Genomic DNA, 13889 nt, shown 5'->3' on the forward strand with positions numbered 1-13889 from the left:
CAATGGATCAATATTCCTATGATTGCTTCATTCATTACATTCAAAGATTTTATTTAAATTGATATTTCGAACCCCGTTGATGAAATTTGCTCTTGTTGTTTGTTGCCTCGTTCCAATTGTTTCGATAAGGAAAGCTTCGTAAATCTTTTTGAAAAAAGCCCTAAAATTATAAGTAAAATAATCATCGCGTATACCATAGATACGCCCTTGACCGTATAGAAATTTTATGCTTTTTCTTTCTATATTTATGTTTATATTATCTTAAGCAGTAAATTGTATTATTTTCTTGTTTAAAGTTTAAACTTCAAAAAAAAAAAAAAAAAAAAAAAGAAGAGAATAAGGAGAAAGCACATTTTTTTTTTTTTCAACATCAAAAACCAACGAAACTTGTAGTGAATCAGACGCAGTAGCGCAACATTTTCTTTGCGTTAAAAACAATACTTACTTACTCTAGTATTTTTACATGCGAATAATTTAAAAGACAATAAGTGCAAGAAAGAGAAAGAAAAAAAGGCAGAGAGAAAGAAAAAGAAAGAAAAAAAAGAAGAAGAAGTGAAAGAGAAAAACTGTCACACAAAATATAAAGTTCATATTTTGTTGCTGTTATTGTACATAAAATCCCTTGTGCTGAACGACATTTTTGGAGCAGTGCAGCAAACAGTGAACTCCAGCGGAGCCATCGTTAGAGTAGGTCAGGTCAGTATTATTTATGCATAACATTTATCATATATGTGATTGTATAAAAGTAATTTTCTATTATAGTTTTTTCTAAAGTTTTTCTTATCTTATTTTTCTTTTGATTTTTTTTTGTTTTAAAAAATTCTTCAGTTTAAATAGGATATGGAAGGCAACACAGTATAATGGAATTTCAATGAATATCAACCTCTCCATTTTACTTTATTTTTCACTCTTTTTGTTCATAAAAAAAAAAATAAAAAAAATACACGTGTAGATACGTAACGATACGTTGCATAGCGAAGCATAAGTTATTAGTGTTAGTTAGTTAATCTATTGCGATCTTCGTTTCGAAAATGTGTGTTAAAGAAAATTGCATTTATTTTCAAGCGAATCGTGGCCTTAACACAAGATTGTATATAAAGTCAGGCGTGGTTCAAGTCTGAAGACCGACATGGTGTTTGCTGATCCTTTATATCGACGTATATTAGTGTAAGTGAATAAGATAAAAAAAAAAAGAAGAAAATCAAAGACTCTAAGAGACTAAAGACAGACACGGTGTTTGCTGACCCTTTATATAGACGTATATTAGTGTAAGTGAATAAGATATAAAAACAAGGGTAAAGTCAATCTGTAGTCATTTTCAACTTTTTAAAGGATTTACATAATTGAGATAAAGATTATTTTATTAAAGTCTCCCAGTGATAAGGTAATTGCTAAGCAGTTAGGCGAAAAATCAAGTCTTCAGATTCATTCACATTGTACTGGTTTGTATTAATTAGCTTCCATACCGTCCTTTTTTTTTTTTTTTTGTATTGCTTGCTGGGCGCTTCTAACAAGAACGTCGTCGTTCCAAAATTATAGTGAACTACTCGACAATCCTTTGAACGTATTGTGTGACACTTGCTTTTTAAGGAAAACCCCTTTATTTGCTTCGAATGATTTTGAACAGAGGCGCATATATTCCACTGCTATTTATTTTCATTTCCTAAACATAAATCCAATATCTATGCCAAGATATTATATGTGCCTGACCATTCTCGTAAGTTTTAGTAATTCTCACACTATTTAGGCTTTTTTGACTTCTCTTCGAAAATCCGATATAGTCGGCTTCCGATATAGGCGGCTTCCGTTCATTTCTATGCTGGTATTCAGAAAGCCATAATAATAATTGAATTCTGACAATGTCTTGAGGAATTTTTCGAAAGAGTACAGCAATTGCGCACCTATTGGATTGCGTTTGACTTACTTCAGAAAATTAATCGTTTTTTTTTTTTTTTTTTGGTCCTTTCTAGCACTTGCACGCGCAAACTCTGGACTCGATTGTTATTTTTGTAGATTCATTCATTAACTTACTACAGTGTTCGGTTGTGCAGTTATTGAAGATCTCACTTTTCATAATCGTTAAGTTGAATCATTTTGGTTTGCTTATTTCACCACTATTACGCATGATGCGTCAACTGTAGATGTTTTCTGAAAGTGTAAAGATTGAACATTTTTTTAATTGAACGATTGTTCGGACTGATAATATGAATACGACTTTTCACCATTAAATGTTAGTGCAATACATAATGAATGTTAGTCATAACGATGGTTGAATACTTCGATTGATTGGATGACTACCTCATATGTCTATTCCCTTATCGTAAAAATGTTTGCTGCTTTGAGAACTGATTTTGGTTGTGCTTTGGTTTCGATTTCGGTTACGGTTTCGGCCTTAATTTGATTTATAATGTCACGTATATGTGGTGTTTGACTGCCAAGAATCAAATTAAATTTATATTTATATATATATTATATAAATTATTATTGACGAAATTTTCGAAATAACATAATTTCTGCACTAAGTGAAGTTTCCAACTTAATCGCGTTTTTATGACGAAAATCTCTAAAGTCGTGAATAATGCGAATAATATCGAATCTTACGACTTATGCCGGCTTTTAGCAACTTTATCATAAGTTTGTTAGATCTTAACAGATAATCGTTAAATCGAAGTTTCTCTAATACATTTTCAATTTCGTTATTGTGTGCCTGCTACTCACATTTCATTCATATTCCGTGCTATACATATGCACATATATTCTTCGTATTTATAAAAATAATTTTTATCAAATTTTTTGAATCTAAGCTTTCAGTTTTCAAGGTTTTCATTTATTTTGTTTTCGTATTGAAAACAAATATTCGCATTTGTTGTGCATGTAGTGGCTAACATTTGTATATATACATATCGTGTATATGTAAATAATGTGTGTGTGTGTGTGTGTGTGTGTGTATTTATAATAGTGTTATTATTTATAAATTTTTGTTGCCAGATAACCTTTTCATTAAGTTCAATTTTTGTTTTTTTCGTTTTTTCAATGCGTAAATATATAATTGTGAACACGAACTGATTCGTAGAGAGGAACAACGTTTCCTTCAGTTAAGGATATATAAGGAAAATAAAATGAATTGAGGTCATCCATAAATCATTTCTTGACAAAAAACATTAACATAACATTAACATTCAAGTTTACAAGAGATATACACATTAAAAACTTTACTGGTTTCCTACTCGTCATAAATGTATTAACTTTTATAGTTAAAACTATGTCTTTTTTTTTTTTGACTTAATGTAAACCGGGGAAGGCAGAATGTGTTCATATATCATCCTCTTAGGGATAGATATAAGTATAAGTAAAAATGTGCCTGCACTCTATACGTATCCCTCAGAAGTATGCGTTTGAGATTCCAGGAAGGAAGGGTATATGTAGTCAAGCATTGTTCAATTTCTTATTCGATTTTCATAGATGAGAGAAACATATTACGCACTTATTTTCAGTAAGGTGAAGTTCGATTTGATTGCTAGCATCGGGAATTTGGGAGTTTCACGCTCTGAGGGATACTCCAGATATTCTGGAATATATATTTGGTATCGAATTTAGGATAGATTTCAGCTTTTCCGTCCATTCGTCCGTCCGTCCGTCCCTATGTCTATCTATCTCGCAGAGCGAAAAATTGGAATACATCGTCCCAATTAGGCAAAGACAATGGAATTTGTGGCGCATCGGTTGACATTGAAAATAGGCAAATCGTGCAAAGGGCACACCTACAGTTCAATATAAACTGCAATTATTTATGTTTTCAAAATGAAAAAGGAAAAAAGGGCTTTTTTCGCATTACTTAGAAACTAAAGTGACAATAACGATAAAAATCGTTTGCGTATATTCCACGAGCGATCTGACAATGCAAAATGGGCCAAGCAAACCCATCTGATATTAAAATTTTATTTATTTTTTTCAAATATAAAATTTATATATATATAAAATATATCAAATTCTTTAGCATATGTGAAATATATCAATGAATGCCATTTTTTTATTTCTTCACCCACATGATTAATTGATCAATTGCCTAAATGCGTTATGAGTCAGAGTAACCTTAAAAAAAGAAAGAATATTTTTTATTATATTACGTTAAACCTGCGATCATTTATATTTAAAATGTTTACTTGCATTGTGTACTCCTACTCAGTTAAGTCGATCTCGAAATGGTGACATGGACAATGAACTTTGGTTTCCTTTTTTTTTTTTATTGTTATATACGACCAATTAGTCAGAAAATCTTCCCTATATGTATAACACGTTGATGGTCAAAAAGAAGTGAACAAAGGGGAAAAGATATCGAGTGGTTGTAGTCTGATGAGTGCGTGCCTACTCGATAAGCGTTACGCCATTACTGACTCAGTACTCATTGCTGCGGCCAGATATGCTTTACCGTATTGAGATTTGAATCCGCGAACACTGACTTCGTAGACACGATTCGTATCCGCCCCACTACATCGATGTCTTCTGGCATTTTTCAAAGTTTTTTTGCGATTCAGTGACTGAGAAGCTACGGATTACTATCAAAGACATTATAAAGGGAATATTTGTTGGCGATTGCACTGCGTTTTCACGCGAAAAAAAATCGGAAAAATCTTTTGTTACTTTAGCTATTAAAGTTTGGTTTTGAAATTATGTCATGTTCTTATTCTTCTTCCAAGTTGAACAATAAAAAAGAAGACGAACAGATGGACTGGCGGACGGAGGGACAGACAGGCTTAGATCGGTACAATAAAAGGTGAATCAATCTGAAGGCCTTCTGGATTTTGCATGAGTTCGCACAAATTTAATTAATACTCGTACCACAAGTGAAATAAGGTATAAAAACGAACACTTCTAAAAGACGGTAATTGCTTTGTTACGCATTAGCTTATAGTTAATAATTTGTTAAATTCCTATATAATATTTAAAAAAACAAAGTTGACCGATATATATGGTCATTACAATCACCTTATCATAGCGTGTCTCTGTCGAATTTTTATATGCTTTCCTTTCTATAACGCATAGAAGATCAGATGGCACAGGTGGGAAGGAATCACCAGAAGTATGAAAAACAAAAAGTTTTTTAGAATTTCAAAAATCTTACTTAAAGAAAAAGAAAATTTTTTATTTCCACTTTTGAAATGGAATTTTCTTAAATTAACTTTAATCTTATAATACTGCGTCTTATCGTGACTTTCTTCTTATTTTCTTTCTCCCTTACCGTGAAAGTTAAGAGAAAAATTGACTTAAGCGATATTTGATGAACTTTCAATTTGACTTATTCAGAGTTTAAAAGGCACTATCTGTAAGCTTTGCGCTGTCTGTGTTTCGCGTTATTCCGTTCTTTGGTATTAGTGTCATTATCGGTTTATTAATAGAGAGAAAATATATAATGCTATGAATTTATTTATTATTATTATTTTTTTTTTTTAACTTTTTTTTTATTCGGTTTAAAAGATGCAAAAAGAATAAACCAAAAAATTTTTCCTTAAAGATTTTGCGAAAAAGTTTCTATTCTGTTCTTGTCGACTTGTCATGTTGTTTTGTTCGACTTATCTTTATGCAAGGATTGCGAAATTGCTTCTATGCAGCGTATATATATATATATATATAGATATGTGTGTGTGTTTACGTAACTTTAAATTTTCGTTTTCTTAGCATTCTTTCAGCGATTTTCCGCCTCTAAAGGTAGACATCTTATCTACATATAAAAATGTCTCCTAAAAGTATGCAAACACCTAACAAGTAAAAAAAGAAAAAACAAACCAAAACAAAACAAAAAAAAAATCCCATATGTGCGCAATTAAATATTCATAGTATGAAAGAATGGAATAAAAACTGCAACGGAGCAGGAAATATTTTGTTCACAATTGAGACTGTTTAACAGAAGGAAGGACACAGAACAGATGCGAAATGAAAATGGAAAATGGTAAAAAGGAAGAATGAGACAGAAATGTAGTGAGAAGAGTGAAAGCAAAACAACAAGTTATGTAAATTTACTTAAACAATTTGAAAAATTTATATATTTTAATGCCCTTAACTGCATTATTGTCTTCATTTAGAGCAAGAGCGTTGGGCTTTACACAAAACACAAAGAGACCTTGAAAAATTGTGTATGCGTTTATTATTATTATTCTTTTTTTTTTTTTTTTGATGTTTCTTATATCACAAACAATGCCATTAGGTTCATTTTACCATTATTGTTTCAGTCAACGTAACAAAAACAACAGAAATAACAAAAGCAGAGAAAAACGTCTCACCAGCATACGCTGCCTTAGTTTACTCTCATGCTTTTACTGTTGTTATGTTTGCGTTGTAAAGCTAAAAGAAAATGCAGCAATAGCGGTGGTTTAAGTAACGAAAATTGCTTTTGCGGTTTGGCAGGCAACAACTGCACATTCACAGTCGAGTCGAGTAAAGGAAAAAAACAGAAGCACACTTGCATGTAAGCGTATAATATGTATTCATATACGTATATTTATATATGTGCATATATATATATATACCGTTTATGGACTGTACGATTATGTGTGCGCGCGTGTGTGTGTGTGTGTTTGTGTGTGTGTGTGTGTGCATCAAGCACATGTACAATATGATTATGCTTTGTACTTTAACGTATTTTTGAATATTTGTCTGTGCGTTTGCCCATTTATGTATGTATAGGTAGGTAGGTATATATATATATATATATATATATGTGTGCTGTATAAGAGTATGTAGGTTCATTTTCATGCTTGATGTCTTCGAAATCGTTGTTTACTAAAAGACCATATGACAATAATAATAAGAACAACAACAACAACAATAATAATAATAATAAGAACAGAGAAACAACAGCAAGAGAAGCAAGTACTGAGCAGTGTGTAGAAGCACTGTTTAAATGGTCGATACCATTGGCAACATTGCTTGTCTGCTGGGCTTAATTTGTTCTCGTTGTCGGTGTTGTTATTGTTTTTATTGTTTTTGTAGTGGAAAAAATAGCTTTGAAAATTGTGTGATTTTCAGTATTTATTTTCTTTTTTTTTTTGCTACTGTTTCCGGTCTCTTCAATCGTACCCCCCCTCTGCTACTTTCTCCTGGCTGCTTTTGCCGTATGTGATGTCTGTCGGTCTTTGCTGATGATAAAGTCGAAGTTGTTTTTATCGTTGCTTCGATGATGGCCGCACTTGTTTTACTTTTTTCTCTTCTTTTTTTTTTTTTTTGTTTTTTGTTTAAGGCAGCATTTTACTGCATTTTTCATCGGTTAAACACTATAACAACAATTCTATCATCCAATCTCTTTATACGTGTTGGATGTGTGATATATATATATATATATATATATATATTTTTTTTTTTTCTTTTGGGTTTTTTTTTTTCGTTTTGCCTTTTCAGTCAGTTGGCCCGTTTGTTTTTGTTTTATGTATTACGTACATTTCAAACTCGTTTGTTTGGTGTTGTGGTCATGTTGTCTCAGTATTTGTTACGAAGACAACGTGTATTAGTGTTTAAAAGTAATTTTGGGCGAGCATTAAGTAAAAAGAAAAAAATACTCTTGGCATCTTCAGTATTTTACCACCACACACATATATATGTTTTTATGTGTGAATATGCATTGAATACATTACTATGCTTACATACATACATACATACATATATATATATATACATACATATATGCATACATATAGATAGATAGGTATGAAAGCGTATATTATTTATATGTATAATGTAATGTTTCATTCATTTCATTTTATATTTCAAAGTCGTATTTACCCTAGGCATAGACGCAAGTGTCTGTCCACATATTCGGCTAACAAAGCAAACGTATATATGTATATTGCGCGTGCTGTGCACAGCGTTATATATATGTATTTATGTATGTGTGAATAAATGTGTATGTGCTCGATGTTGTCTCATGTTGACCTTATTATCTTGATCAGCGCTCTAATTACGCATTTATAGTGCATCGCGCCACTTAACACATTCGCATTTCGAAAGTAATAAATAACATTTGTATAATTATCTTGTTGTGCTGATAATTAACTAACTTGGCATTGAACAATGAGTTCCACCTCACATCGCTCTTTTTCTTTTATAGTCTTTATAGATATGCTGTACCTTTTGCTCTATAATAAGCGATAATGTTGGCAAACTTGCATTGTCTTATAATTTTTGTAAAATAATTCAAATTTTGCGTTTCATTCAAAAATTTTTGAGTGAATTGCATTTTTTCTCTTTAGTCAATATGCAATATAATGACTTATATTATATGCCTTTAGTTATGCTATATAATTTGTTCTTTTTTTTTTTTTTCATTACTAAGGCACACAGGAATATAAGGCGAGAAACTGAAACGTTTAAGTGATTGCTTTTTTTTTTTTTTTTTTTTTGCAAAAGATGAAAACATTCGATTTTTCTTCATCCGATCTCGACTATCATAAAAATTTCGATCGCACTTCTTTATGATTGCATTTGACGATATATCAAGTGTCCTGTTATTAATGAAAATATTTTCTCACACAAACATACATGACATATATATATATATATATATACATATATATTTATTTATTTATTATTATTTTATTGTTGTATTGCATTAGCAACTCTTTTATTTATTTATTTTTTTTATTACATAGTACACTAGGTGTTTACTCAAGTCGGTTTAATAAAATTAAATATTGCATTCATGGACTTACATGCCCCGAAAGCGAGTCCTCTAATAATAAGGCGAAGAGTATACTTTGGTAGAGAAACGTTACCGCCACATACTCATATAATGAAATTCAAAGTTGGTGCGTCATAAAACATTAAATATAAAAAAAAAAAAATAAAAAAAAAAAAAAAGAAGAGAAGAGTATAAATAAATAAATGTAAAGCACAATTGATCTTAACTTACATTTTACTTTTTCATAGTTTATGCGATATTTCATGAAAAATTTTGTCCAACATATATCTGAGTTTAAATGTTTCTATTCGCTCGCCTAATGCATTATAATTACAGATTGTCGTGCGTACTCTCTTTACAAATAGTAAATACATCTTCGCTTATCTATGATCGCGCATAATAGGCAAGAAAATTAGTCTCACTTTAGTATGACCTGATGCACTTAATCTACCGATGATCGCGCATAATAAACAAAAAAAAACTGAGTTTACTTTAGGATAACTTTAGATGAACGTAGAAAACTTAAGTGAAATGCTTAAGCAAATAAATAACTAACAAAAATTTTTGTTTACTTTATGGATACTAAGAAGTTAATAGCGACCAGATTTTAGGATCGCAATGTAGTCGTTAGTGATGGACTTTATAGCTTTAATAGTACGTTAAGATGTAAAGATTTTTGTCGGTCGAGAAGATTCATTTTCAAGTACCCATCCATGTAATTGATGAGGCGTATAGTCTAACGAGTAGTTGAACGGGACTTTATTCCGCATGTGGTAAGAGTGTGTTCTAGCCAAAGAAGTACTGGAAATTATTTTGAGCAAAACGTTGTATTTAGTTGAGCGTGAAAGTTTTATACGAACACCTTCCAAATATAAATCATTAAGAGCAATATAGTACAATAGGCGCTTGCATGTACGTTGATCAGCGATGTCTCTATTGTTAAAAATGATGAAGTAGTGCTCAGTATCAATGCGTACAATGGTTAAAGTCGATGATTTTGCCCCTTTTCCTCGGTCGGTACAGACGCTTATCGCGGAACGCGTAAAATTGCGTTTTCGACAATCATTTCATTTGCCAGACAAAAAGAGAAGAGATTTCTGTAGCGTATTGTGATTTGCGAGAAAAATTGAATCCATTACGACAATCCCAAGCGCAAAAACATATGGATTTGTCCACAAGAGCCATGTACATCGATATCGAAGCGAATCATTTATGGCCATAAAATTTTCTATGCATATGCCGGGATCAGCAAGGTGTAGTATATGACACGTGACTGAACCCGAATGAAGCTGTCATTGGAGATGTTTACTGACGTTCATCGAACAAATTGAACGATGTATTGTCGTAAAAATGACTAGCAATAGCTTGGCATTTTTTGCTAAATATTGGAAGAGTTACCAAGGATACGCTGTTGTGTTGTTGTTCTGGCGCACCCAGCCTAGTCACCAAACATAGCGCACGGCTTGGGTGGCATGCAGTTTCGAAATGCTGAAGAAGTGCCAAAATGGATCGACGATTGGATTGCACGGTTTCGCCATTTTGCCAGAAACACGACAAAAAGTTTTAGAAAATGATGGAAAATATTTTGATTAATCTATTATATAATGTAGCAAAGTTTCTCAGCAAATGTTGTTTGCAACTGAGAAATGGTCGCCTGCCATGTCGAACTTATTTAAACCAGTTATTAACGTTTCATCATCGATTCTGAAATGTATTCTTTTTTATGCATCTATTGTTAACGAATACATTGACAATCTATCAGTTCAATTATGAATTGAGATTTCTATTTCAATATACTTTTTCAGTATTTTTTTTTTTATGCTGCTTGGTCGGTCATTGATGCCAGTTAAGCTTTTGTTAAGGAAAGTTCTCTTGACATTGTATAAGGCAAGCTAAAAATGTTTCTGGCGTTTTTGTAAAAATCATTTGAAATTTCGCAAAGAAATATCTGAACAAAAAAAAAAAAAAAAAAAAAAAAAACAACAGTGGTTAGTAGTTCAGCCTTTACCGGTATTGAGATTGATATGCATTTTGAATAAACGGTTCCCGTCATTTTCTTGACAACTAACATTTTGACAAATATTTTCTTGGTTTATAAAGAAAATGACAAAATTACTTTATCCTTGTTTTTTGTTCTTTTTTTGACAAGTTTTAACTATTTACCAGCGGTGGCTGTCCTACCAGTAAGAACATATTTAAACAAAAATTTTTATTTACATAAGAAAACGATAACGCAACACCAGCTGCGCATATCTTCCTTTCTTTTGTAAACTGATGCAATATAGTACCAATCTCGCAGCCTTAAAGTGTGTAAAAACTGATGAGGATTTCTTTATATGGAGTATATGCGTAGTTTTTTCTCTTCTCCTTTTTTTTTTTTTCATTTAAAGAAAAAGTATATTTTCTATAGCACGCTCACTCTATGACAAGCAAAGTTTCTCTTCTTCTAATTGTTTTTTTTTTTTTTTTTTTTTTTTGGACAGAAAAAATTTTCAACTTGATTGATTAATATTTGTTATATGATTGTATACGGTTTGAAGTTCAACTTGCCTTCTGAGACAGTCATGTGTATTGTATATTGAGTTTTACGAAATAAATTTGATTTAAATTACTAGACGCAATATATATAAGAATCATTTTAAATGATTCTTTTGTTTTGTGTTTATGGTGAGACTTGATTGCTCATAAAGACTCTTTATTAGGAATTCATACTCCTTTTTAATGACTTGCTCTGTGAATAGATTTAAAAACGGCTTCCATAAATACGTTTTGTGTTTGGCAATAAAAAGGTTTTACGGCACAAAACGAATGTACAATAGTTCATTGAATTTTACGACACAAAAGACAAAAAGAAAAAAAAAAAAAAAGAAAAGGAAAAAAAAAAAGGAGAGAAAAATGAAAAACACAAAAAGCAAAAGGAAAAACAAGCACAAGTAAAAGGAAAATTGTTTGAAATAAACCTGTGATGATGAAGAAGAATTTCTTCGTTGTGAAGTGCTAAATATTGTATAATCTTTGAATGTGCATAAAAGTATGATTTATATATATACATATATACATACATGTATTTATTTTCTATGCATCCATATAAATGTACGCTCATAAAAACGTATATAGATTATATATATATATATATATATAAATGAATGGTTATATACAATAGAAATTGCTCTCTAATAGCATGGCACGACGACAAGAACAAAAGCTAAATGATAGCATCTGTTAGATAGGTAGGCTTAACCAATGCTTTTCATGATAGTCATCATTATTAAAATTAAATTCCATAGTAAAGCAATGGGGCTGTAAACAACATAGAGTACAAAAAGTACAAAAAATTGAAGGCTTATTTTGTATAATCAAATCTCGGTCCTCCCACCTATATGTTGTAGGTGATAGTACTCTCATATGCAAAGGTATTAGGTACACAATATTCCTTTTAAAATAACATTCAACTTCCAACCCAACACAATTTTTTCATCCATCATCATGTGAGTCTTCGATCTACCTTGCGGTTTTCTTCTTTTTTTTTTTTGCAATTTCGTCGTTTAAAGGCACCTATAGGTGTACGTGTCCGTGTCCGTGTCCGTGTCCGTGTCCGTGTCCCTTTTCAAGACAAGTGATCAATATTATAGCATTTCTAGTCCAAAATACGGAGGTTAAATTTCCGTTTCGTTAAATTTCTTTTTGAAATGATTTTTTTTAAGTGCAACTTAAAGATGCTATTAGCTCCCTTTTCAAAGAAATCGAAGGCTTAAAGGGTAAGGAACAGTTTGATGTATGCGTATTGTTCCTCCTCAGTTTGCCTATGACGGGCATAGAAGCAACACACCAGGTATGTTTGTGCGACGTCCCATAAAATAATATTTACAGAACAAAATCTTGGTGACTAAAACGTAATTTTTAGACTGCCTGTTCTCGCGCAAATCGTTACGACGATTAGTCAATCTATTAATATATGAAAATGCTATATACGTTATCTTCCTCATTATCCATGTTTCTTATGTCGTCAGAAAATAGACTGGTTTTACAATGGATATGCTATCGTTCTTTAACTTAATCTATTTCGATATATTAGATCACCTTTTGATGGATTACGAGATGTCTTTTTAAGCCGTTTTAACAGCTTTTTAAGAACAACTCTTTTTATCCAGTAAGAAAATGTTTTTTTTTTTTTTACTAAATATTGTCTGTGGAATGCAACCAACAGGTAAATATTACGATGATATTTAACACATCGATCAAATATTCCCGGAACTATCTTTAACAAAAATTTCATGCCATTTTGTGAAAGCGCCAAGGCGTTCCAACAACGCCTATAAGTATTTCGAGCCCTTGCGACAAATTGTTTGTTTGCGAATTATAAGTGATTTAAACGACGATTTTTAATGGGGAAGATAACTTTCGAACATACCACTGGCTTGAAACGTGTATTGTCATACCCGTCAAACTCGAAGAATAGTGCAATTTTAGGCGTTTGCCTAGCAGCTAAGGGTGTGAAGATAAATTCGAATTTAACTGGGAAAGACACCCACCATTTTCAATAAGGAAACTCTAATAACGACTTAACAAAGCTCTGCTAAATAATTACAATTAAGATATAGTTGGATTTAAAAGCCTACTCGTCTCATATTAAAATAAGGAAAATATTTTTGTGGACATTTCATGAATCTATATGAAAATACCTTCCAAACAAACTAAACAAATTCAAATTCTGCTTATGAAAGCTATTTCTGACGATGTTTGAAATTTGGTATGTTAGCGAAAAATGGCTATAGAAGAACATTCAAATTTGAGACTCTAGAGCGGCCAAACTAGGAAATATCATCAAATTTTCACCCATATCACCTGTATCTATATAAAAGTACCCTTTTCTTTCGGGAACTATTTTTAATGATTTTTTGAAATTTGTTATGTTAGCGAATAATGAATGTGAGTATACTATAGTATAGTATAGTACGTTATATACTAGCACAGCACACACTATACTATACTCTAGTGTATAGTGTATTTTGTATATAGTATAGTGTATTCTCATACAAAATACACTACACTGCAGTACAATGTATTCTAGTACAAATGTGTATTAATGTATTACAGTATAGCGTATTTTGTACTGAAAATTAATATACTACAGTATAGTGCCTTTTGTACTGAAAATTAATGTACCACAGTACAGTGCATTATGTGCCACAGTATAGTGTATTTTGTACTGAAAATTATT

At 31.5% G+C, this 13889-nt stretch overlaps 1 protein-coding gene across 1 annotated transcript in view; it reads left to right on the forward strand.

Moving 5' to 3' along the window:
• The first annotated feature begins 300 nt into the window (after window positions 1-300).
• The window catches only part of LOC119633885 (glycine-rich cell wall structural protein 1.0), a 205190-nt gene continuing 191601 nt past the window's right edge, over window positions 301-13889 (forward strand). Inside the window, exon 1 of the mRNA XM_038027691.1 lies at window positions 301-696. The gene's annotated coding sequence lies outside the window, so the exon portion shown is untranslated. The remainder of the gene's footprint in view (window positions 697-13889) is intronic.

Source organism: Glossina fuscipes, unplaced genomic scaffold (genome assembly GCF_014805625.2).
Source record: "Glossina fuscipes isolate IAEA_lab_2018 unplaced genomic scaffold, Yale_Gfus_2 0, whole genome shotgun sequence".
NCBI lineage: Eukaryota > Metazoa > Arthropoda > Insecta > Diptera > Glossinidae > Glossina > Glossina fuscipes.